Consider the following 24,548-nt stretch of genomic DNA (forward strand, 5'->3'; position numbering starts at 1 on the left):
CATATTTGTATCTTTGGATCTAAAATAAGCCTTTGGAAACAGCATATTGATAGATCATATTTTAGAGTCCATTCTGACAATCTGTGTCTTTTAATTGGGTAGTTCAATCCATTAACATTCCAATTTATTACTGTAAATGTTCTTGATTCACCCATCTTATTGTTTGATTTTTATTTCTCAGATTTATTTTTTTCTCTTTCTCTTTTTATCCTGTAAGTTGCCCTTACTAATATTCTTCAAATCTGTGCCCTCTTCCAGACCTCTCTTCTCTTTTTTTTTTCAGCCAACAGAACTCCCTTTAGTATTTTTTGGAGGGCGGTTCTGTTCTTAACAAATTATCTCAGTATTTGTTTATCTAAGAACATTTTAAAGTCTTCCTCACTTTTGAAGGACAGCTTTTCTGGATAAAGAAATTTTGGCTGGCAATTTTTCTCTTTTAGAACTTAAATATATTGTTACCACTGCTTTCTTCCCTCCATAGTGCCTGATGAGTAGCCAGAATTTAGTCTTATGTGACTTCCTATGTATGTGGTGATTCATTTTTCTCTTGCTGCTTTCAGGACTCTGTCCTTCGAACATTTAATGGTCTGATTAGTATTTGTCTTGGAGTGGTTCTATTTGGCTTTACTCTATTTGGAGTTCATTTGATTTGCATATTTATGTCTTCTATAATGGTTGGGAAATTTTCCCCAATTTTCTCCTCAGGGATCATCTTCCTAGCCCTTTACTCCTCTCATTTCCTTCTAGGACACTAATGATTTTTATATTTGTGTGCTTCATGTTGTACACAATTTCCCTGAGATCCAATTCAATTTTTTCCATCTTTCTCTCCACTTGTTCTTTTATGCATTTGAATTTAGTTGCCCTGTCCTCTTGTTTGCTCATTTTTTTAATGCCTCTTCAAATATGCTGTTGGGTGTCTCTAGCATATTTTTAAATTTGATCTACTGTATCTTTCATTTCTGTAAGATCTGCTATTTTTCTATTTATTCCTTCAAATTATTCTTTAAGCTCTTCTGGTGTCTTCTTGATATTCTTTATGTCTTTAGCCAACTCATTGACGTTATTTAGGAGATTTGTATGAACATCTTTGATTCATTGTTCCAAATTCTGTGTCTCCTCTGGCTTTTTAATTTATTCATTTGACTTGGCCATATCTTCTTGTTTCTTCATGTGCTTTTTGATTTTTATTGGTTTCTTGGAATTTGACTATTTTGATAAGGTTGTTTTGAAAGTCGATTTTCCTCAGTTGCCTAAAATTTTGTAGTTCCTTGGGTTTGCATTGAATGTCTCCTTTGGCACTTGGTTTGTCAGTAATTCCCAGCTCAAACAGGGTTGCAGCTCTCTCTTTGGAAGTCTTTTAGGGGCTGAGCAGAAAAGTAGTTTGCCAGATTGCATTTTTTTCCCATCAGATGGTGCTCTTGTGCCACTTCTTCCTCGCAACCCCATCTCTTCCTGTCTGCAGCAGCCTGCTGGGCTTGGACCCAATCAGGCCATAATCCAGTAGAGGCCATAGTTCTCCTTGCACACAGAAAAGTTCTGACTCCAGGAGTAGGGGATAGGCACTGTGCACTTTGGCTGAGACCCTGCCTATGGGCACAGTTGATCTGGTGATTCCCAGGCTCTCATATGGAATGAACCCAGGCTAGTGAACTGAGACATTCAACTTTCATAGCCAGAAGCCAGCCCAGGAGTCTCTACTTTTCACTGACTAGCAAGGCCTGGGTTTGTTTTAGGACAATGTTTTGACATTGGGTCATCTGTACTTCTCAGCCAAAACATGGCCAGGTTCCTTTGCAGAATATAGATCAGCTCCAATTGGCTTGGGATATGGTCTGGAGAAGCTCTGAAAAGCTCTATCATACCCCTGAACTTTCTGGCCCATCCACAAAATGGTACTATTTGGTGATTTAATTGTTCCCTGAAGCTATTTACCTCCCAGAGCCCAGGCAGTGTCTGAGAAGATGGGCAGAAACTGTGGGGTTCCTGTACACTCACTTCACCTGCCAAAATCTGCTTCAGTGTGGGTCTGTACCCCACTTAACTTGTGGTAGGTGACTCCCCCAAGTCCCCCAACCTACAGCCATTTCCCAAGCAAGGATCAGACCACCCACTGCTCTTTCCCCAAGGGTGGGGATGGGCACCAGGACCCAGGGGTGGAAACACATTCTCTGTCCACACATTTTTCACACTTTTCATTCCTTACTGACCTGGGCCTTGAGGCATTCTCCCCTGTGTCCTAACTTACCAAACTGCTGATTTGGGCATTTCCTACATGCTACTTGCTGCATTTAGGGAGGCTTTTGCAGTTCCTTCCCTAATCCTCCATTTTGGAAATTCCTCCTTTCTGCCCTTTTGTATTCTGTCCTTCTCTGCAGCTTAAGTCCTGCCATGTGTATGTGTGGGCTTGGGTCTTGGGGTCTGTTTATATGTAGAGATCTGTCTCACTGCTGTGAGAGATTTACTTTTCCTCAAGTGGGAGGTAGGAGTGATCCTGGCTGCTGCTCCTTGTGCACTTCCATGCTATTTGGGTCCAAGTGAGAGAGAAGGAAGAGGACCGGTTGATCCAGGATGGAAGTTTCCTACTTGATGTGTTGTTCTTTCTGTGATTCAGCATTTGTGGGATACTTCTCCAGTCTATACTGTCCTCCAGAGTTCTGAACAAGTGAGAATTGCCCTTTTTCATTGAATCTCTGAGGAAAGGCTTTCAGTAGCTGTTTATATTGCCATGTTGATGACATCATTTCCCTCAGATCTTTTGTTTTTTAAAAAGTATTTGATAATCATCATTCCAGGAGAAGCAGGAAAGCACAGTCAGGATGCTCTTTTCTGAATATCTGACCTCACTGAAAATGGACAAATGACTCGACTCAGCAGGCACAGTGGCTGCCTCATGTGGGTGTCAGAGTCCCCAGCTTTTTCCCACCACACCTCATCTTCTAACCCTCCTCTGTTACCATTTTTAAAGTTGTGTTTTCTTGATTTGGCATTCACCACATTACTACAACTTTCTGTTATCCGGAGTTTTGAGGAAGATGGCTTTGCCAGTTTTTGCTAGTTTATCAAAAATTGTATAGGGAAATGCCACCTGGAGCATTTTCCACACCATCTTATTTAACTGGACTACTTCTATATTACTTCATTTTTCCTTGATTTTTCAAATTCAATTTTAGTTTCATCAAATCACAATCTTCCCCCTGTCTTGAGTTAGCTCCAAATGTCTTTAGTTTTCTGAATATGTTCATTCTATTCTCTGACAAAACATACAACCCTCTCCTTTTTCCTGGAGATCTGCTTTCTCTCCCACCATCCTTTGTAGTGATTAATTTCCTCCAAGATCTTCAGGTTTAGGTGAGGATGTTCAATATGTGTTCCTAGTCAAGGAACAAGAACATCATGATGAGGTGAAGAAGCAAATGGGGAAGGCATTTCCTTAGAGTAGATGCCAAATAAGGCAAGATCATAGCAGAAGACAAGAAAATTAACAAAAGTATAATGAGCCTTAGCAACAGACTCAAACATTCAAGAACCCAGGCTCTTAGAGGCTGGATCCTTTTTGGATATGGGAGAAAGTGGAGGCAACTCACATGTAATGTGCAATGTGATGTATGACATATAGAAGTATAATTTGAGAATCTGTAGCTTGTTCAACAAAGAAACCGGGAAACCCACTATACCAAAGCCATGTTACCCCTCATGGTGTAAGAAACAGTGTAGAGCAGGGTGTGGCACATGGTCACAAAGCCATCAAACTAGTTCGTGGTGACTAGGCACAGCTTAGTGCCCACAAAGAGAGGAGCTAGTACTCTGTTTGAAGCAGCTTTCATCTGCAGCGGAACGTTCTGCAGTATCTTGGGCATGGTTGCCGAAGATAAACTAAGATCTGGGAAGATGTTTTATGTCGAATCTTATGAAATTTCTTAATTTTGGTCATTGTTTTATTTCATGAATACAACCTATTCATTCAAGAGCATAGACTGCATTTGGGAATCATGGACAGTCCAGGAAAACCTATTTAATTATTATTGTGGATTAAATCATGCCACCACAAATACATTTTAAAATCTCAACCCCCAATCCTATGGATGTGAACTCTTTTTCTAAGTAGGATTGTTGCAGATATTATTAGTTAATTGAGGCCAAACTGAGTCACGGTGAGCCTTAATGACTACAGACCTTATTAATAGGTTTTTCAACTGGGAGGGAGGAGAACAGACCAAATTGATCAAAGGAGCTTTTTTGCAAGACTAGGTATAGATGGGCTGAAGCCTAAGATGGTGACAGCCCCGAGCAGAAAGGAGTACAGGTAATATACAATTTTTGGTAGGAAATAGGGAAAGAGAGATGGTGAATTTTCATTGTCTATTTTAGACACGCAAAACTGGCACATTCTCATTGATTGGTTTATTAGTAGAGGGCTAAGCAGGCAGTTGGCAGCTTCTCATTAGTGAGGTTTAAATTTTAAATGCCACCATAGTAATGCAGGGTTGCAATTTCCAGAGGGTGGATGTTGGATAAGGGAAGCTTATCTCAAGATTCCAGCTGCTGGAGGGCAAGAGGGTATGGGCTACATTGGGCTTGGTGGGTTTCCTGGAAATCATGGGGTTGGGGGAGAAGCTTCTTGGAATATTTGCTAGGGGTTGGTCACGTCATGGGGGAAGGGGTTTGGCCTAACACTTACAAGTGAAGGAAATTTTGAAACAGTTAGTAGGAGACAGATGGAGGGAGAGCAAGATAGCCATGGCTATATGACAGAAGCAGAGATTGAGGTACAGTTTGCTGACAAACCACCACCAAAATGCTATAGACTTCAACACAAGCATGAGCCTGCCAACACCTTGATTTTGAATGTCTAGCCTCCAGAACCATGAGACAATAAAGCTGTTGTTCAGGCCAACTTGTCTGTGGTACTTTGTTACAGCAGCCCTGGCAAACCAACACAGGGATGTTGATTGGAGTCCTAGAAATAGGAAAATATAGTCAGCCTTTGGATAGTTAAGACTGATGGAAGTGGGGTGGGCAAGGAGGGAGTGGAGAGAGAGAGAGAGAAAGAGAGAGAGAGAGAGAGAGAGAGAGAGAGAGAGAGAGAGAGAGAGAGAGAGAGAGAGAGAGAGAGAGAGAGAGAGAGAGATTCATTGGTAACCTAAATTAGAATTAAAATATAGTTAGTGAAATATGATGCAACTTGGATTTAACAAAAATTTCTTCTCTATATTAGGAATATGGTCATGATTTTATAGATATTTTAAATCGTGCAAATAATATATGTGCAAGCATCACATAAATTTCTGGAAAATTACCATTTTCTTCTGACATAGTTGAATAGAATTGTCTGTTACTTAGCAGAGTTTTTCCTAAAAATTATTATGGTACTAGGTTGAGCAGATGCACTGTCTTTGATGCATATTTCCTCCTTTTCTTTTCTTCTCTTCTTGTGGCTAAGGGATTGCTTTCATTTGCCACGTCCTTACAATATGATAACTCTAACTTCAAAGAAAAATGGTCTGGAAGGGTTTCCATCCCTTAACCCTTTTAAGGTTCATCCTTCCTCGTTGTTTCTAGTACAGCTTTCAAGATTTTAGACATTAAAAGACTAAACAGTGATGTCTGAGGTGTTGAGGGTAAATGGACACTTTACCTTAATACCCACAAGAAGTGTCAGGGCACTGCTGAATGGTAGGTTGGATCTCAAGTAGGAGGTAGTAAGATGCAAGTTTAAAAATATTGTCATTAAAATTATGAATGAGACAAGCATGTACATTCTATTCAGCATTATACTGGAGGTCATAACCAGTGCTGAAGGGCAAGAAAAGGAAATTGAAACTAAGACTATAAAGGGAAAAACAAAACCTTTTCTGTTTGTAGGTGACATTGTCTATATAGAAAATCCAATGTAATCTACAGATAAATTATAGAACTAATGAGATAATTTAGCAAGTTTTCCAGATAGATCATCATGCAAATCATTTGTATTTCTATATATCTGTTACAAAGAGTTAAAAAACACAATAAAAATAAAACAGTTCATATTTATTCTAATAGTAATTACAAAAAATAAGCACTCATAAATAAACTAAGATCTCTTTGGATAAAAGTATAAAACTTGATTGGAAGACATTAAAGAGGTCCTAAATAATTGAAGAGTTATACCATGAACATGGTTAGGAAGACTCAAAATTTTAAGGGTATTTGTTATCTCAGAATTTATCTATAGATTCAATGCAGTTACAATCAAGCGTTTTCCATGGAACTTGATAAACTTATCTAAAAATATATATGGAACTATAAAAGGCCAAGAGTAGTTAAGATATTCCTAAAAAATAACAAAATAATGGAGGAAAGGCACCAGTAGACATTACATTTATTGTAAGCTATGTAATATTGGTGTAGAAACTGTGGAATTTGATAGGATCTGGGAATATATCCACTGTATGAAAATTTGACATATGACATTACAGCAGGCATTGCAGATCAGTGAGAAAAATGGATATTCAATGAATTGAATTGGGCAATTGATTTTGCATTGAGGAAATCTATATAAAATAGGATTTCTACCTTATGCTATTCAGAGATTAACTCCCAATAATACAAGAGAGAAATGCTAAAACATTTAGATAAAGCATTGGGGAATATTGCTGTGACCTTGTGGTAGAAGAAATGTTCTTAAGCAAGACATTAGGAAGGAAAATATTAACAGTTTAAGTGATGGTAAAATTATTATCTAGAATACTATATCCAGTAATGTCAATGAGCTAAATCTACTTGCACCAACATTGATGAACATCAAAATTAAAATGTTGAGTGAAAACAAAATAATTTATAAATTATTATTTATAAAATATTTTATAAATTACAGGTTTCTTGTTAGTATACGATGGTCTAGATCTCTGGTCAGGGATCTGGAAAGAAACAGACTGGAAGACCAGTGTTAAGGAAGTCTGAGAGAAGGACATGTGGATGGATATATAGAAGACACACTGAACAACAAAATAGACCAAGTGATATTACCAGTCAATATTAGCCAGCCTTCATCATTGGCCACTCCAGAATCTGCACAAGGGACACCTGACTGGAGTGGCTATGGTGGTAGAGACTGAGACTATATATGGGCCCAACCACATGGACTCCCACTTAACAAGGCCAGTCTTAGTTAATGCTTCCTTTCAGCAAAGTAAGACCAAGATTGAACCCCAATATGCAATGTTCCTTGAACAAACCAACAAGCCACTTGGTTTCAAGACAACTACATTGGGTCTGTTCTGTTCTGGAAGGATTAGTGGTTTTTTCTCACAGGTGTAGATACTTATTCCTTGTATGGGTTTCCTCTCATGCCCTCAAAGCCTAAGTCAGCACCACTATCTGGGAGCCTACGAAATGCCTTATTTAGAGGCTTAGAATTCTATACAACATGTTATCTAACCAGGATATCCACTTGACAATGAAGGAGATATAGGAGTAGGCCTGTGACCAAGGGATCCACTGCGTATATTACATACCATACCATTCCAAAGCACCCACACTAGTAAAGTGCTAGAAAGACCTTATAAAGACACAGCTGAAGTGCTCATTCATAGGCAACAGTCTAAAAGGAAGGGGAGCTATCTTTAAGTTTGCAGTAAATAGATTAAGGCAGATATTGCTTGTGCCAGTTTGAAAGTGTTAAGTACCCCCAGAAAAGCCATGTTTTAATGCTGATTCAATCTTGTGGATGCAGCTGTTTCTTTTATCATGATTTAATACTGTAGGTTGGAAACTTTGATTAGATTATTTCTAGAGAGATGTAGTGTTCCCAGTTGTGGGTGTGACATTTTGTGATGTGACTTCACCTATTCCAGGTGGGTCTTGATTAGTTTATTGGAACCCTTTAAAAGAGGAAACATTTTGGAGAGAGTCAGAAACCACAGAGCTGGCTGCCACTCCATTGTTCTAAAGGGGCTGAGCATGTGTCCTAGAGTTGGCAGAGAGCTCAGGTGCGCCCCGATGTATGGAGAGGGTGGACCCAAGAAAAGGTGGACTCCTCAATATTCCCCAAGGTTGCAAACTCCATGCTAAAGTTTGGAGAGAGCAAGTCCACTGTATAGGCCCTTGGAAAGGATGGGACTGCTACTTTCTAAAGCCCAGAGGATAAATGGCTCTCGATTTTAAAATTCAATGGAGTTTGCCCTGCAGGTTTTAGGAACTATATGGGTCCAGTGACCCCTGTGTTCCTTCCAATTTCTCTCTATGGAAATGGGAATATGTACCCTATGACTGTTCCTCTGTATATTGGCAGCAGATAACTTGACTTGAGTTTGCAGGTAGAGAGCCAGAGAAGAAACTTTTTGCCTTAGAACAGACCATGTCTGAAACAGACTTTGATGAGATTTTGTACTGTTTTTAACTTTGTATTGTATTTGTATTTTTACTGAAATGGTTTAAGGTTTTTGTGATATTGTGATGGAGTGAATGTGTTCTGTATATGAAAAAAACATGTCTTTTTTAGGGTCCAAAGGGTGGAATATGCTGGTTTGAAAGTATTATGTACCTCAGAAAAGCCGTATTTTAATCCTAATTCAATCTTCTGGATGCAGCTGTTTCTTCTAAACCCGATTCAGTATTGCGGAGTGGGAAGTTTCAATTAAATTATCTCCATGGAGATGTGACATGCCCAGTTATGGGTATAATCTTTTGATTAGATAGAGTGTGACTCCACCCACTCTGGGGAGGTCTTGATTAGATTACTAGTGTCTTTTTTTTCCTTCACAATCATGCAGTCACATTGCAAAAGCTATGTCATTATACAATCATCTTCAAGAAACATGGCTACTGGAACATAGCTCTACAGTTTCAGGCACTTCTCTCTAGTCACTCTAATACACCATAAACTGAAAAAGGTTATATCTATATAAATGTGTAAGAATACCCTCCAGGATAACCTCTTGACTCTGAGGTCTCTAAGCCACTGACACTTTATTTTGTCTCATTTCTCTCTTCCCCTTTTCAGTTGAGAAGGTTTTCTCAATCTCTTGATGCTGAGTCTTAGCTTATTCTCGGATTTCTGTCCCATGTTGCCAGGGAGGTTTACACCCCTAGGAGTCATGACCCACATAGAGAGGGGGAGGGAAGTGAGTTTACTTCCCATGTTGACTCAGAGAGAGAGATAGGCCACATCTGAGAAACAAAAGAGGTTCCTGGGGGTGACTCTTAGGCCTAATTTTAAGTAGGCTTAGCCTATCCTTTGCAGGGATAGGTTTCATGGGAACGAACTGTAAAACTCAGGGCTTAGCCTATTGCTTTGGTTGTCCCCACTGCTTGTGAGAATATCAGGAATTCTCCAAATGGGGAAGTTGAATTTCCCCCCTTTCTCCCCATTCCCCTCAAGGAGATTTTGCACATACTTCTTTATTCACTGTTCAAATCACTCTCGAATTTATCAGGGCATCACACTAACCTGGACAAACCCACGAAATCTTATGCCCTATTCAAGGTTCCATGTACTTATGGTGTTCATGGAGATGTGACACACCCAGTTGTGGGTGTAATCTTTTGATTAGATGGAGTATGACTCTACCCACTCTAGGTGGGTCTTGATTAGATTAATGGAGTCTTTAAAAGGGGAAACGTTTTGGAGAAACGACAGAAATGACAGAAATGCCAGAAGTGACAAAAGCCTCAGAGTCAACAGAAACTTCACAGCAGAACTTAACACAGATGTGGGTATATGGAGAATAGAGACACAGATATTTGGAGATGCTTGGAGCCCAGCAGACATTGCCATGAGATGTTAAGTAAGCCAAAACCTGGAGACAGCCAAGGTCACAATAATACTCATCCTCTCCCTCCTCCACTATCCATTCTAAATTGTCCCATCATCAGCTAACACTGGAAAAAAGTAATGCAGGCCCATTTCTGTAAAATAAGTCTCTTTTAATGAGTACTTTGGCTTGAGGACTCCCTATTATCCTTGACAAAACTATCTTAGAACTGTGCTGCACTTTGAAACTATTTCTATTCAGTTCTCCTTCATTTCTTTTCTCCCTCACATGTAGGTATAATATCAGCATCCTGTTCTAAAGGCTCTCTGTTTCTTCAGCAACCTCCCATTGTCTTTAGTCATTTATTCCAATAAATCTCTTGTACGTCTGATCCTAGCTTTATGTCTGCTTCTCGGAGGACCAGAACTGATACGCTTATATATCTTTTTTTTTAATTAATTAAAAAAAATTAACAAAACATTTAGAAATCATTCCATTCTACATGTACAATCAGTAATTCTTAATATCATCACATAGTTGCATATTCATCATTTCTCAGTACATTTGCATCGATTCAGAAAAAGAAATAAAAAGACAACAGAATAAGAATTAAAACGATAATAGAGAGAAAAAAAACCTATACCTCACATGCAGCTTCATTCAATGTTTAAACATAATTGCATTACAATTAGGTAGTATTGTGCTGTCCATTTCTGAGTTTTTATATTCAGTCCTGTTGCACAGTCTGTATCCCTTCAGCTCCAATTACCTCTTCTCTTTTTTTTTTTTTTTAATTAACGGAAAAAATGAAATTAACCCAACATTTAGAAATCATACCATTCTACATATGCAATCAGTAATTCTTAACATCATCATATAGATGCATGATCATCGTTTCTTAGTACATTTGCATCGGTTTAGAAGAACTAGCAACACAACCGAAAAAGATATAGAATGTTAATATAGAGAAAAAAATAAAAGTAATAATAGTAAAAACAAAACAAAACAAAACAAAAACCTATAGCTCAGATGCAGCTTCATTCAGTGTTTTAACATGATTACTTTACAATTAGGTATTATTGTGCTGTCCATTTTTGAGTTTTTGTATCTAGTCCTGTTGCGCAGTCTGTATCCCTTCAGCTCCAATTGCCCATCATCTTACCCTGTTTCTACCTCCTGCTGGACTCTGTTACCAATGACATATTCCAAATTTATTCTCGAATGTCCGTTCACATCAGTGGGACCATACAGTATTTGTCCTTTAGTTTTTGGCTAGACTCACTCAGCATAATGTTCTCTAGGTCCATCCATGTTATTACATGCTTCATAAGTTTATCCTGTCTTAAAGCTGCATAATATTCCATCGTATGTATATACCACAGTTTGTTTAGCCACTCTTCTGTTGATGGAGATTTCGGCTGTTTCCATCTCTTTGCAATTGTAAATAACGCTGCTATAAACATTGGTGTGCAAATGTCCGTTTGTGTCTTTGCCCTTAAGTCCTTTGAGTAGATTCCCAGCAATGGTATTGCTGGGTCATATGGCAATTCTATATTCAGCTTTTTGAGGAACCGCCAAACTGCCTTCCACAGTGGTTGCACCATTTGACATTCCCACCAACAGTGGATAAGTGTGCCTCTTTCTCCGCATCCTCTCCAGCACTTGTCATTTTCTGTTTTGTTGATAATGGCCATTCTGGTGGGTGTGAGATGATATCTCATTGTGGTTTTGATTTGCATTTCTCTAATGGCCAGGGGCATTGAGCATCTCTTCATGTGCCTTTTAGCCATTTGTATTTCCTCTTCTGAGAGGTGTCTGTTCAAGTCTTTTTCCCATTTTTTAATTGGGTTGGCTGTCTTTTTGTTGTTGAGTTGAACAATCTCTTTATAAATTCTGGATACTAGACCTTTATCTGATATGTCATTTCCAAATATTGTCTCCCATTGTGTAGGCTGTCTTTCTACTTTCTTGATGAAGTTCTTTGATGCACAAAAGTGTTTAATTTTGAGGAGTTCCCATTTATTTATTTCCTTCTTCAGTGCTCTTGCTTTAGGTTTAAGGTCCATAAAACCACCTCCAATTGTAAGTTTCATAAGATATCTCCCTACATTTTCCTCTAACTGTTTTATGGTCTTAGACATAATGTTTAGATCTTTGATCCATTTTGAGTTAACTTTTGTATAGGGTGTGAGACATGGGTCTTCTTTCATTCTTTTGCATATGGATATCCAGTTCTCTAGGCACCATTTATTGAAGAGACTGTTCTGTCCCAGGTGAGTTGGCTTGACTGCCTTATCAAAGATCAAATGTCCATAGATGAGAGGGTCTATATCTGAGCACTCTATTCGATTCCATTGGTCGATATATCTATCTTTATGCCAATACCATGCTGTTTTGACCACTGTGGCTTCATAATATGCCTTAAAATCCGGCAGTGCGAGACCTCCAGCTTCGTTTTTTTCCCTCAAGATGTTTTTAGCAATTCGGGGCACCCTGCCCTTCCAGATAAATTTGCTTATTGGTTTTTCTATTTCTGAAAAATAAGTTGTTGGGATTTTGATTGGTATTGCATTGAATCTGTAAATCAATTTAGGTAGGATTGACATCTTAACTATATTTAGTCTTCCAATCCATGAACACGGTATGCCCTTCCATCTATTTAGGTCTTCTGTGATTTCTTTTAGCAGTTTTTTGTAGTTTTCTTTATATATGTTTTTTGTCTCTTTAGTTAAATTTATTCCTAGGTATTTTATTCTTTTAGTTGCAATTGTAAATGGGATTCGTTTCTTGATTTCCCCCTCCGCTTGTTCATTGCTAGTGTATAGAAATGCTACAGATTTTTGAATGTTGATCTTGTAACCTGCTACTTTGCTGTACTCATTTATTAGCTCTAGTAGTTTTGTTGTGGATTTTTCCGGGTTTTCGACCACTTATATATCTTTTACTAGAAACTTTGAGGCTGTTTTCCACAACTTTTGTAATAAACAATAGTTTTCTAGTGATGGTTTGCATATATGTGGGCAGCTTTAATATTTGAAACTGTTGACTATCTTTAAACATTTCTTCCTTGCCTTTCTTCATTTTAAATGCTGGATTTAGCTGAGTTCTTTTTGTCCTTATTTTCTTAATCAACACACTTTCAAGTAACCACATCCATTCTGTCAAATTCAAAAACATAAATTTCTATGTTTAGAAATTTATGGTTTATATTAAAAATTCCAAAATACAAATTCCTAGATCAGACCTCTCTCAAGCTCCAAGCCCAGATTCAAAAGCTTTATTTACAAACAGTTATATGGCATTTACCATATACCAGACCCTGTCCTATGTGATTTTTAAGTATTAACTCATTTAATCCTTATAATAACCATAAGAAAGCAGCTATTGTAAAGAAATACAGATACAGGAAAGTTAAATAACTACCCAGGGTCATATAGCTAGTAAGTGGTAGAGCCAGGATTTATACCTAGATAGTGGGGCTCCAGAAGGGATTGACATGAAACCACTACACTCTGATGCCTCCTCTTGGCCTGGATGCCCAGACTCAACATATTAAATGCCAAGTTCATCATCATCTTTCTGCAGCACTCCCTTGTTCTCCCACATTCATTCCACCTAATACATTCTCTTTCTCCTGTACTCCTTACCTTTGTGATTGATGTCACCATCTACCCAGTTCTCTATTTGTCCCTGTCTTAGTTTAATTTTTCCCAAAACACTTGAGTGTGAGTAGTTTATTTGGCAGAGGATCCTTAGAAACAGGAATGATGTAAAAGAAGAGCGAGAAAAAGAAGGAGAAAAAGCTAAAAGGAGGTGCAAACTTGAGTTAGTTACTGCTCTGTGCACTAGGATTTAGTCCTGCTGGGGACCCTCTGAGGAACCACTTGAATATGCTAAAAAATTATGCCTCCAGTACTGGGGCTGAGACATTTATCCATTTATTTCTGTCCTTTATTGATTGAAGGTTGTTCCTGAAGATACTGACTTCCTTTCAATTCTAGGCTGCTCTATTAATCCCAGATTAAGGTACTTGAGAAATGACAGGTCACTGATGTGTGATACCTTTAGTATGCACAGAAATTGTCCACTGTAGTGCAGCTAAAACTACGGGAGGGCTGTGGCTGAGCAGACGTGTGTGGGACAAAAGGAATACTACATTCCCATTTTTCTCCCTATATGTTCAATCAGTGATTAAATACTTTTGATTTTCTTTCTTGAAACCACTAACTTCCTGACACCTCCAATGAACTGGATTTAAAACAGTTATTATGATATTTTAGACTTTCTCTCATTCATATTCCATGTAATTACAAAAGGTGGTATTGTAATTACACTGTATCTGAAGCTGTATTTTTCCCACTAAGTCTTATATGTGCCAAAAAAAAGTTAAAAGACTTCATACCCACCAGGATGCCTAAAGAAAAATGTGTGATAAAACTAAATGTTTATGAAGATGAGGATCAACTATCATACATTGTTAAATCTCTTTGGGAAAAGTTCTGGCAGTTTCTTATAAAACTAAATATATGCATATCCTGTGACCCAGGAATTTTAGTCCATGTATTTAAAAGAAGTGAAAACAAGTGTTCACAAAAATACTTATACCAGACTAAGCATAGAAGTTTTATTCTTTATAACCTGTATTCATTTTTCATCACTGTGTAATGATTGCAAACTTAAGGCCTAAAGCAACCCTCATTTATTAGCTCAAAGTTCTGTAGGTCAGAAGTCTGGGATCGTGTTGCTGGATTCTTTGCTCATGGTATCACAGGGCTAAAATTCAGGTGCCAGCTGCACGGGCTCTTATCTGAAACTTTGGGAAAGAATCCACTTTTAAGCTCCTTTATATTGATGACAGATTTCAGTTTTGTGTGGTTATAAGACTGAGGGTCCCAGTTCCTTTCTGATTCTTGATCAGAAGTTGTGCTTATCTATAGAGTTCTCTCTAGTCATTTCACCCCTTTCTCTTTAAGGCCAGAGAGGACATACTGCATCTTTCTTGTACTTTGAATCTCTCTGGCTTTTTCTTCTGCTACAAGCTAGAGAAATCTCCCTTCCTTTAAAAGTTCATATAATTAGATTAGGCCTGCCTGCTTTAACCCTCACTTTTTAAGGTAAACTGTCATATAACCACAGGACTGATATCTCATCATATTCCCAGTTTCCAAGGAAAAGTGCATAGAATCTTGGGATTCTTCTTACCACATAACCAAAACTGGAAATGACAGCTTAGGTGACCATCAATAGGACAATGGATAAACAAATTATTGTATAGTTTGGAATCCTGCTCAGCAACAGAAAGGAACAAACCACAGATGCACATGACAACACAGAAGAATCTGAAAAACATTATGCCAAACAAAGAAGACTTACTCAAAAGAGTATATTCATTATGATTCCATCTATATTAGGGTTTTCAAACTGCAGCACTGTTGAAAATTTGGGTTGGATAATTCTTTGTCTTGTGGGACTATCCTGTGCATTGTTGGATGAGTAACAACATCCTTGTCTCTATCCACTAGATGTCCATAGCATTTCCTCTATGTTGTTTTGGGTTTTCTCTCAACCCAAAATGCCTTCAGACACTGTCAAATATCTCCTGGGGGCAAAATCACACCTGCTTGAGAATTACTGATTTTTATGAGGTTCTAAGATGGACCAACCTAATATATTGTGGGAAAAATTCAGAAGAGTGTTTGTCTCTGGGGGTTCAGGGGAGGTAAAGATTGATTGAGAAGGAGCACAAGGGAACTTTTGGGGTGGTGGTAATGTTCTTTATTTGGATAAGAATTGAAATTACATAGCTGTATGCATTTTTTCAAAACTCAGTAAAGATACACTTAATATTTATACACTTTATTGTATGTCAATTTTACACCAGAAAAAAAAAACTAAACAAATATTGAACTCTGGTTATTATATGAATGCTGACATATTTAGGGGAAAGACTACGGATGTTTGGAATTTACATTGCCTGTATAGTAAAATGTTAGTAGTACTATCTTGGTGGTGAGTAAATGTGTGTCCACTTTAAAATTCTTGCAAACTTGTTGAAATGTTAATACATTTTCAAAATAAAAGACTTCTAATAAAAAATGAAAGGAAGTTAGACAAGTTAGAAAAGACAAAAATCACAAGATGGGATGAAATATATCATTTTAGATAGGTTAAAATATAATTATATCAGGGGCCATCTGGGAAGATGGCTAGCTAGACTAGCTCGAGATTAGCCCTGCTCCATGAAAAATTCAGAGAAGGGACAGGAGGGGAACTGAGGTGGCAATTCGGGAGTGCAGTTGACCTGGGAGAGTCTTCTACACAACATGAGGTAGTGCTGGTTGCAGAGGCCAAGGAAAGGAGGGGCAGAAAGCTGGAGCCTGGCATGTAGGCACAAAGCCACGGAGCCTGTGGAACTGACCAGACAGGAACATTGGACTAGGAAATAAGCCAGGTCATGTTCCTTGGGTGCACTACCCTCACCAGCACAGCCCCATGACTGGCGATTCACCCCACACCCCACGCTCCTGAACCCTGTCATCTGCTCCCATGCCCCATGCTTCAGGTGCCCCCACCCCAGCACCCCCCAGTGCACGTAACTGCCCCACACCCCTACCCCAAGTGCAGCCCAACCCAACTCTCCTGCACCCCTGCCTAGCACTCCCTGTTCCCTCTCCCTGTTCCCTGCAGGCTGTTGCCAGTGCATAAAGGTTGTGAGCACTCATTTCCATTCCTAGGCTACCCCCACACCTGCCCATAGTATTGCACAACCCCACCTGCCCTCCCTGAGTTCAGCACATCAGTTTACAGCACTTCCAGGCACACTAATGTGCCTCGGCTCCCAATCACATCATTCACCTCTGGGAACCACACTTTGCAGCAGTCCTAGAACCACGCATGCTCACAGCCCTTACCCTCAATTCCTGCTCTGAGAAAGTGCCAGCCTGGACAGCTGGGGTCATGTCTGCTCCCAATCCACAAAGACGAAATGCTGACCTGCTGACACATCTCTATGCATGTGCACAAAGGGCCCCATGCCTTAGACCAGCTCACACCAGGATTACGCCCCCAGACTGGTGCACCCACACAGCTACATTCTCTCTGGCCACTGGGCGCCCACATTCAGAAGCATCAGCATAACATCCCCAAACTGCACCCATACCTGCCCTGAAACAAATCACTGTACTGAGTGCTCCACCCCATGCCCTGCTCCCTGCTGTACAACCATCTCTCAAATACAAGGCCTTAGACTACTGAAAGAAGTAAACTCACAAAGCAAAGAGTGATGAAGACAGCAGAAGATCACTAAGCATATCACAATGCAAACAGATATAGCCCTGCCTAATGACCAAATTAGAACACCAGAGGAGGCATAGACATTGGCACAACTAATGAAAAACGTTCATACAACTCTACTTAATAAAATAAGTGGAATAACAAATGACATAAAGGAGATCAAGAAGACAGTAGAAGAGCACAAAGAAGACTTTGGAAGAATAAATAGAAAAATAGCAGAAATTATGGAGATGAAAGACTGTTGACCAAATAAAAAACATACTCTTTTTTTTGTGTTTGTGCCTCTAGGCACACAACACCAGATTTGAAGAGACAGAAGAAAGAATAAGTGACATAGAGGACAGGATAATTGACTTTGAAGACACAAAACAGCAAATGGCAAAAAAGATGGAAAAATTCAATGGGAACTCAGGGAAATGATAGAACAAAGTGCACAAATATAAGAATCATTGGTGTCCCAGTAGGAGAAGAGGGAGTAAAGGGCTAGGAAATGTAGTTGAGGATATAATGGGGGAAAACTTCCCAACTCTCATAAAGGACATAAATATGTCTTTGGGCTAAGAAAGCCCAAAGAACTCCAAACAGAATAAATTCAAATAAGCCTTCTCCAAGGCACATACTAATCAGTCTGTAAAATGTTGAAGAGAAGCAGAAAATTCTGAAATCAGCAAGAGAAAAACAATCTACTACATACAAGGGAAATCAAATAATAAATTCAGACTACTCAACTAGCATCCTGGAGGTGAGAAGGCAGTGGTATGATATATTCAAGATCCTGAAAAAGAAAGACTTCCAGCCAAGAATTCTGTATCAAGCCAAATTGTCCTTCAAAATTGAGGGAGAGATTAAAGTTTTCACAGACAAAGAAGTCCTGAAAGACTTTGTCAACAAGAGACTGCCCCTACAAGAAATACTAAAATGAGTTCTACCAGCTGAAAAAGAAAAGGAGAGGGAGGTCTGGAGGAGGGCACAGAATTGAAGAGTACCATTAAGTACCACTAAAGGTATTTTAAAGAATACAAAGAGAAATAAGGAAAAGAATATATAGATCTGACATATAAAATAAAAAAGATAGGATGGTGGAATCAAGAAATGCCTTTTCAGTAATAACTTTGAATGTTAACAGACTAAACTTACCATTTAAAAGATACAGATTGGCAGAATGGATTAAGAAACATAATCCAGCTATATGCTGCTTAAAAGAGGCTCATCTTAAACACAAGCATACAAATAGATTGAAAGTGAAAGGATGGAAAAAGATTTTCCACGCAAGTTGTAACCAAAAGAAAGCAGGAGTAGCTATACTAATATCAGACAAAATAGACGTTAAATGTAAAGACATCATAAGAGTCAAAGAAGGACACTATATACTAATTAAAGGGTCAATTCCCCAAGAAGAAATAACAGTCATAAATATTTATGCTCCTAATCAAAGAGCTCCAAAGTACATGAAACAGACATTGGCAAAACTGAAGGAAGCAATAGATTACTCAACAATAATAGGAGGAAACTTCAATATACTGCTGTCCTCTATAGATAGAACAACCAGACAGAAGTGAAACAAGGAAATAGAGAAGTTAAATAGCTTGATAAATGAATTAGACCTAACAAGCATATATAGGTCATTGCACCCCAAAGCAAAAGGTTACTCATTCTTCTCTAGTGCTCATGAACATTCTCCAGATAGATCATATGCTGGGGTACAAAGCAGGTCTTTGTAAATTTAAAAATATTGAAATTATTCAAAGCACTTTCTGTGGTAACAATGGGATGAAGCTGGATCTCAATAACCACCAAAGAACGAGAACATTCACAAATATATGGAGATTAAATAACACGCTCTTAAACAACCAGTGGGTCAAAGAAGAAATTGCTAGAGAAATCAGCAGCTATCTGGAGATGAATGAAAATGAGAATACAACTTATCAGAACTAATGGGATGGGGCATAAGTCTGTGCTGAGAGGGAAATTTATTGCCTTAAATGCTTATATTAAAAAACAAGAAACAGCAAAAATCAAAGACTTAACAGCAAACCTGGAGGAACTTGAGAAAGAACAGCAAACTAACCCCAAAGCAAATAGGAGAAGAGAAATAACAAATATTAAAGCAGAGATAAATGAATGGGAGAACAAAAGAACAATAGAAAGAATCAAGAAAACCAAAAGTTGGTTCTTTGAGAAAACCAATAAAATTGATGGGCTATTAGCAAGACTGACAAAGAGAAAAAGAGAGGGGATCAAATAAACAAAATCAGAAATGAGAAGAGGTGCATTACCAGAGACCCTGAAGAAATAAAAGAGATCATAAGAGACTATCATGAATGACTATACACCAACAACTAGACAACTTAGATGAAATGGAAAAATTCTTTGAGACACATAAACAAGCTACACTGACTCAGGAAGAAATAGAAGACCTCAACAAACCAATCACAAGTAAAGAGATTCAATCAGTCATCAAAAATCTTCCTACAAAGTAAAGCCCAGGGCCAGATGGCTTCACAGGGAATTTTTTAAAACATTCAAAAAGGAACTTACACCAATCCTGCTCAAACTTTTCCAAAAAATTTAGGAAAAACTAACTCATTTTATGAGTCTAGTATTATTTTAATACCAAAACCGGTAAAGCTGCTATAAGAAAGGAAGACTATAGGCCAATCTCCCTAATGAACATAGATCCCAAATTTCTCAATAAAATATTAGCAATTCGAATCCAACAGTGTATTAAAAGAATTATACACCATGACCAAGTGGGGTTTATGCCAGGAATGCAAGGATGGTTCAACACAAGAAAATCAATTAATGTAATACAGCACATTACGAAATCAAAAGGGAAAAATCACATGATCATCTTGATTGATGCTGAAAAAGCATTCGACAAAATTCACCATCCCTTGCTGATAAAAAACACTACAAAAGATAGGAATCAAAGGTAACTACCTCTATATTATAAAGGAAATATATGAAAAACTGATAGCCAGCATTGTTCTCAATGGAGGGAGACTGAAAGCCTTTCCCCTAAGATCAGGTACAAGACAAGAATATCCACTGTCCCCAGTATTCAACATTGTGCTAGAAGTTCTAGCTACAGCAATCAGACAGGACAAAGAAATAAAAGGCATCCAAATTGGAAAGGAAGAAGGAAAATTCTCATTATTTGCAGATGATATGATACTATACTTAGAAGATCCTGAGAAATCCACAGCAAAGTTACTTGAGCTAATAAACAAATTCAGCTGGGTGGTGGTATATAAAATTAATGTGCAAAAATCAGTAATATTTCTATACACAAGCAATGACCTAGCTGAGGAGTCAGTTAAGGAAAAAATTCCATTCAAAATAGTAACTAAAAGAATTCAATACTTAGGAATGAACTTAATCAGGGACATAAAGGACTTGTACACAGAAAACTACTTATTATTGCTATGGAAATCAAAGGAGATCTAAATAGGTGGAAAGGCATTTCCTGCTCGTGGATAAGAAGACTAAGTATAGTTAAGATGTCAATTCTTCCCAAACTGATTTACAGATTCAACACAGTACCAATTAAAATTCCAAGAACCTATTTTGAAGACTTGGAAAGACTAACTAGTAAATTCATCTGGAAGTGAAAGAGACCCCAAATAGCTAAAAGCATCCTAAAAAAGAAGAAGATTTTATTTCCTGTGTATACAAAGAAATCACACAACTTAACAACAAAAGAACAAACAATCCAATTATAAAATGGGCTAAAGATATGAATAAGCACTGATGAAGAAGTAGATTGGTGAACAATGGTGTACGCTTATGAATGAAGGTTGTGCTGCTACAAAAAGGAACAATGTCATGAAGCATGTAACAATGTGAATGAACATGTGGTACATTGGTGAGAAGAAACAAGCCAGGAACAAAAAAACAACAATGGAATGCTCACCTTTAGAAAATGCTTATAAGAAAACAGGGGCCTAGATTAAGCTTTTAGAGCAGACAGGTTAAGTCTGGAGTGGTGATTTTTATTTTTGGATTTTAAGAGGCTGTTTAATATATATAACCTGATATTTAGAAATAAGAATGAAGCCAAACAGGTTGAGGTTAAAGTAATTCAGAGCATAGGGGTAAGGAAGACAGTGTCTATATTTTAGACACAGACATACTCTTTGAGACCAATGGAAGAAAGGTTTTATGTGATCTGGATCTGAAATTTTCTGTAGTGCGTAATCTAATTTAACCTGTCTGTATAGCTTACTTGAACAACTGAAGCACAGGAAGCACAGAATAAGAAAGAGGTACTTTAATCCTGTATAGATTATTGTAATGCCTGGAAGCATCCTACAGTATGTTAAGCAGATAATCAAAAAGTATTGCCAAAGTCCCCTGAGGGAGGGGAGAAAGAATATGGAACTATTAAACCTTACCATCAGGGAATCCCCTGATACTGTGTCAGACTTTAAGGATACCTAAATCAATAGGCCATGCCCTTGAGATCATGAAGCTTACTCTTGTGAAGCTTATGTAGTAGTGGAGAAGCTTAGACTACCTATAGCAAACCTAAGAGTTACTTCTGGAGGACCTCTGTTGTTGCTCAGATGTGGCCTCAGTCTCTCTAAGCCCAACTCTACAAATGAAATCATTGCCCTCCCCACTACATGGGACATGACATCCAGGGGTGAAAGTCCCCCTAATGACATGGGAGAAGACTCCCAGGGATGAATCCTGGTATTGTGGGATCAACAATTGCATCCTGACCAAAAAGGGGGAAAGAAATGTAAATAATAATGTATTAGTGGCAGAAAAGTTCAAACAGAGTCAAGAGGTTACTCTGGAGGTTGCTGTTATGCAAGCTTTAGGTAGACCTTGGTATGTATCATAATCTACCAACCCCTAATGAGGACCATTCCAGCCATTCCTAAAGAACACCTAGGGCAATATATAAGATTCCACAAGGGTTCCAGGCACTAAAGTTAAATCCCAGAAACCTACAACCTCCAGATGGGTCCCTGGTCCAGATAAGTCCTGAAACCTAGCCCAGCCTCTCCAGAACATCAGATAGTTCCATTTCCCTACCCCATATTAGTGACAGACCCTTCCAGTATCAAAAATTTAGAATGTCATAGCCCAAACAACCCTAAAGAAAGGTATGGAAAGATAATACTTAAATGAATATGAATGTTGAATCATTAAATTGATATCTCTTTTAGTCTCCAGTATGTTAGAGCAGCTAGAAGTAAAAACCTAAAATTGTGAAATTGTAACCCTACTTAAAGTCTGAAATATGTTCTACAACTAACTGTGGTGCTGTGTTTTCAAATATACATCTTTTTTGTATATATATTATTGTTCACAAAAAAGAAGGAAAGAAAAGTTGATTATGATGATAAAAAAGTATTTAAGCTCTCTAGCCTCCTATATTCTGGGGCAGCTAGAAGGAAAAATATCGGAGGATCGTGTGTAGCCCATGACAAACTCTGGGATCTATCCTGTAACCACTTTTTGAATAGTGCTTTGAAAACTATTGCTTTTTTTTTTATTTCTTTGTTTGTATATATGTTATACTATACAGTAAAAAAGTTAAAAAATGTATAATTACAATAAATATATTTATGATGCATCCCCTCTCCGCCCATGCCCCCACACCCTTCAAATCTGGGCTAGTTGCTCAGCACAGTTTAATGCACAGACACATTGAACAGGATGTGGAGGTAAAGAAGGTTTATTTATGCTAGTGGGAAGGCAGGGGAAATTCCCAAATCTGCCTCTCTGCAGTGATTTTCCTGTGGGTTTATACTCATTAAAGACCAAGAGAGTTAATCATCTTGGGTGACATGTAACTGGTATCTCTAGAACCCCACTGGTTCCTAATCTCAGTTGTTTACGACATATTTTAGGACTACATTCTCTAAGATACGTGGTGCTTGGTGCCCCCAAGTTTGGGACAATAGATGAGAGAGAACACAATAGTGACTAATATATAGCTTAATAGGTATCTAATTCATGCCTGAGAGCATGCTCTACATATCACTTCTCTGTAGGACTAAAACTTAAGTACATAGCTTGCTTACAGTTTCAAGGTTGCATCTGAAATGCTAACACTTCAATACTATTTTGAAATGTCATTTTGATATACCCTAACACAAAAATCAAGATGTTATTGGACATTCAAGCACATTAACAGAAGTCTCTACTTTTCACAAAGATCAAGGGGAAAAAAGCAAGATAGATGAACTAAAAATTTAATTATTTGTGAGGTTTAATTAATAAATATGTATTAAATTCTACACATTACAGAAAATATCATTTTCAAGAAATCATGAGACATTTATAAAAATTTTACACTAGATTGTAATAACATAAAATACTGCAAGAATTTCCTGAAATGTAGTTGGTGTTTATATTAAAAATCAAATAAAATAAGCAAACGTGATTATAATAAAGGGATTTTGGAAAAGTTTCCCACAGTATGAAAAGAGCAGAGGAGCACCATCAGCAAATGGGCAATGTTAATTTATTACCAGAAGGAGTCATGTGAATGGAAGGGTGTACTAATGATGCAGAGCTGAAGACTCCTGAGCTTCCCTGCCAGGCAGTCCCTAGAGAGAATGCTGGCTCAGAAAAACCAGGGTGGAGTGAGAAGGGGAACTATTAAAGGAAAATAACTGAAAGTCTGTTTAAAGAACAGCCTTTTTTTTTTTCACTCATCTTTAACCACTCTCTCACCACCACGAAATGGCTGCACAAACTTGTAAAGAAATTGAGCAAATAGTTTGGAGGAAACTAGTGCAGATAGTGTTGTTTTTGGTATACCAGAACAAAACTCTCCACATTGTGGCATTTGGGTGGGCTCCAGCATATTATCTATTCCCTGATCATTCACTGAAAAGGGATTTGCTCATGTATATGTCAGAAAGCTTTGAACAAATTTGCAGAAACCTCAAGGACCTTTTCTGTGGTTTTGCTCTTACATGATTTGTTTAGTAAGAATCATAGCCATTTGAGAAAAAGTAACAATTGACATTGAATGCAAAAATACATTGACTGGGCGGGCCACAGTGGCTCAGCAGGCGGAGTTCTCACCTGCCATGCCAGAGACCCGAGTTTGATTCCTGGTGCCTGCTCATGCAAAAACAAAACACAAAAAACAAAAAGAATACGTTGACTGTATCTTTAATATCAAGGAATAAAAATGAAAATGTCACTACCATTTGTCATATAATGGCCCAATAATTACAAATTCCCCACACTTTCCTGAGGATCTGTGGCCTATAGTCCATTCTTGGTATCAGTTAAGATATTTTATTGCACACAACAGACAATGTTTCTAGATTACTGAAGTCTGAGAGGAAGAGTGTTTAGGTGAGAGGGAGAGAAGGAAACAGAGAGAGAGAGAGAGAGAGCGATAGAAATTGTGGAAAGGATACTGGATAGATTTCAGAATCAAAGGAAAAGGTAGTATTGCATGAAGGTTAAAGGTGTAGGTACTGGTTTTAGATGCCTGAATTCACACTTATTGACTATTAATTGTGATTTTTGTTGCCTTACTTGAAA

At 38.0% G+C, this 24,548-nt stretch overlaps 1 protein-coding gene across 6 annotated transcripts in view; it reads left to right on the forward strand.

Annotated features, from left to right (window-relative positions):
• C7H12orf54 (chromosome 7 C12orf54 homolog) overlaps window positions 1-24,548 on the forward strand; it is a 370,404-nt gene that overhangs the window by 211,668 nt on the left and 134,188 nt on the right. The window lies entirely within an intron of this gene.

Source organism: Tamandua tetradactyla, chromosome 7 (assembly GCF_023851605.1).
Source record: "Tamandua tetradactyla isolate mTamTet1 chromosome 7, mTamTet1.pri, whole genome shotgun sequence".
NCBI classification, from domain to species: domain Eukaryota; kingdom Metazoa; phylum Chordata; class Mammalia; order Pilosa; family Myrmecophagidae; genus Tamandua; species Tamandua tetradactyla.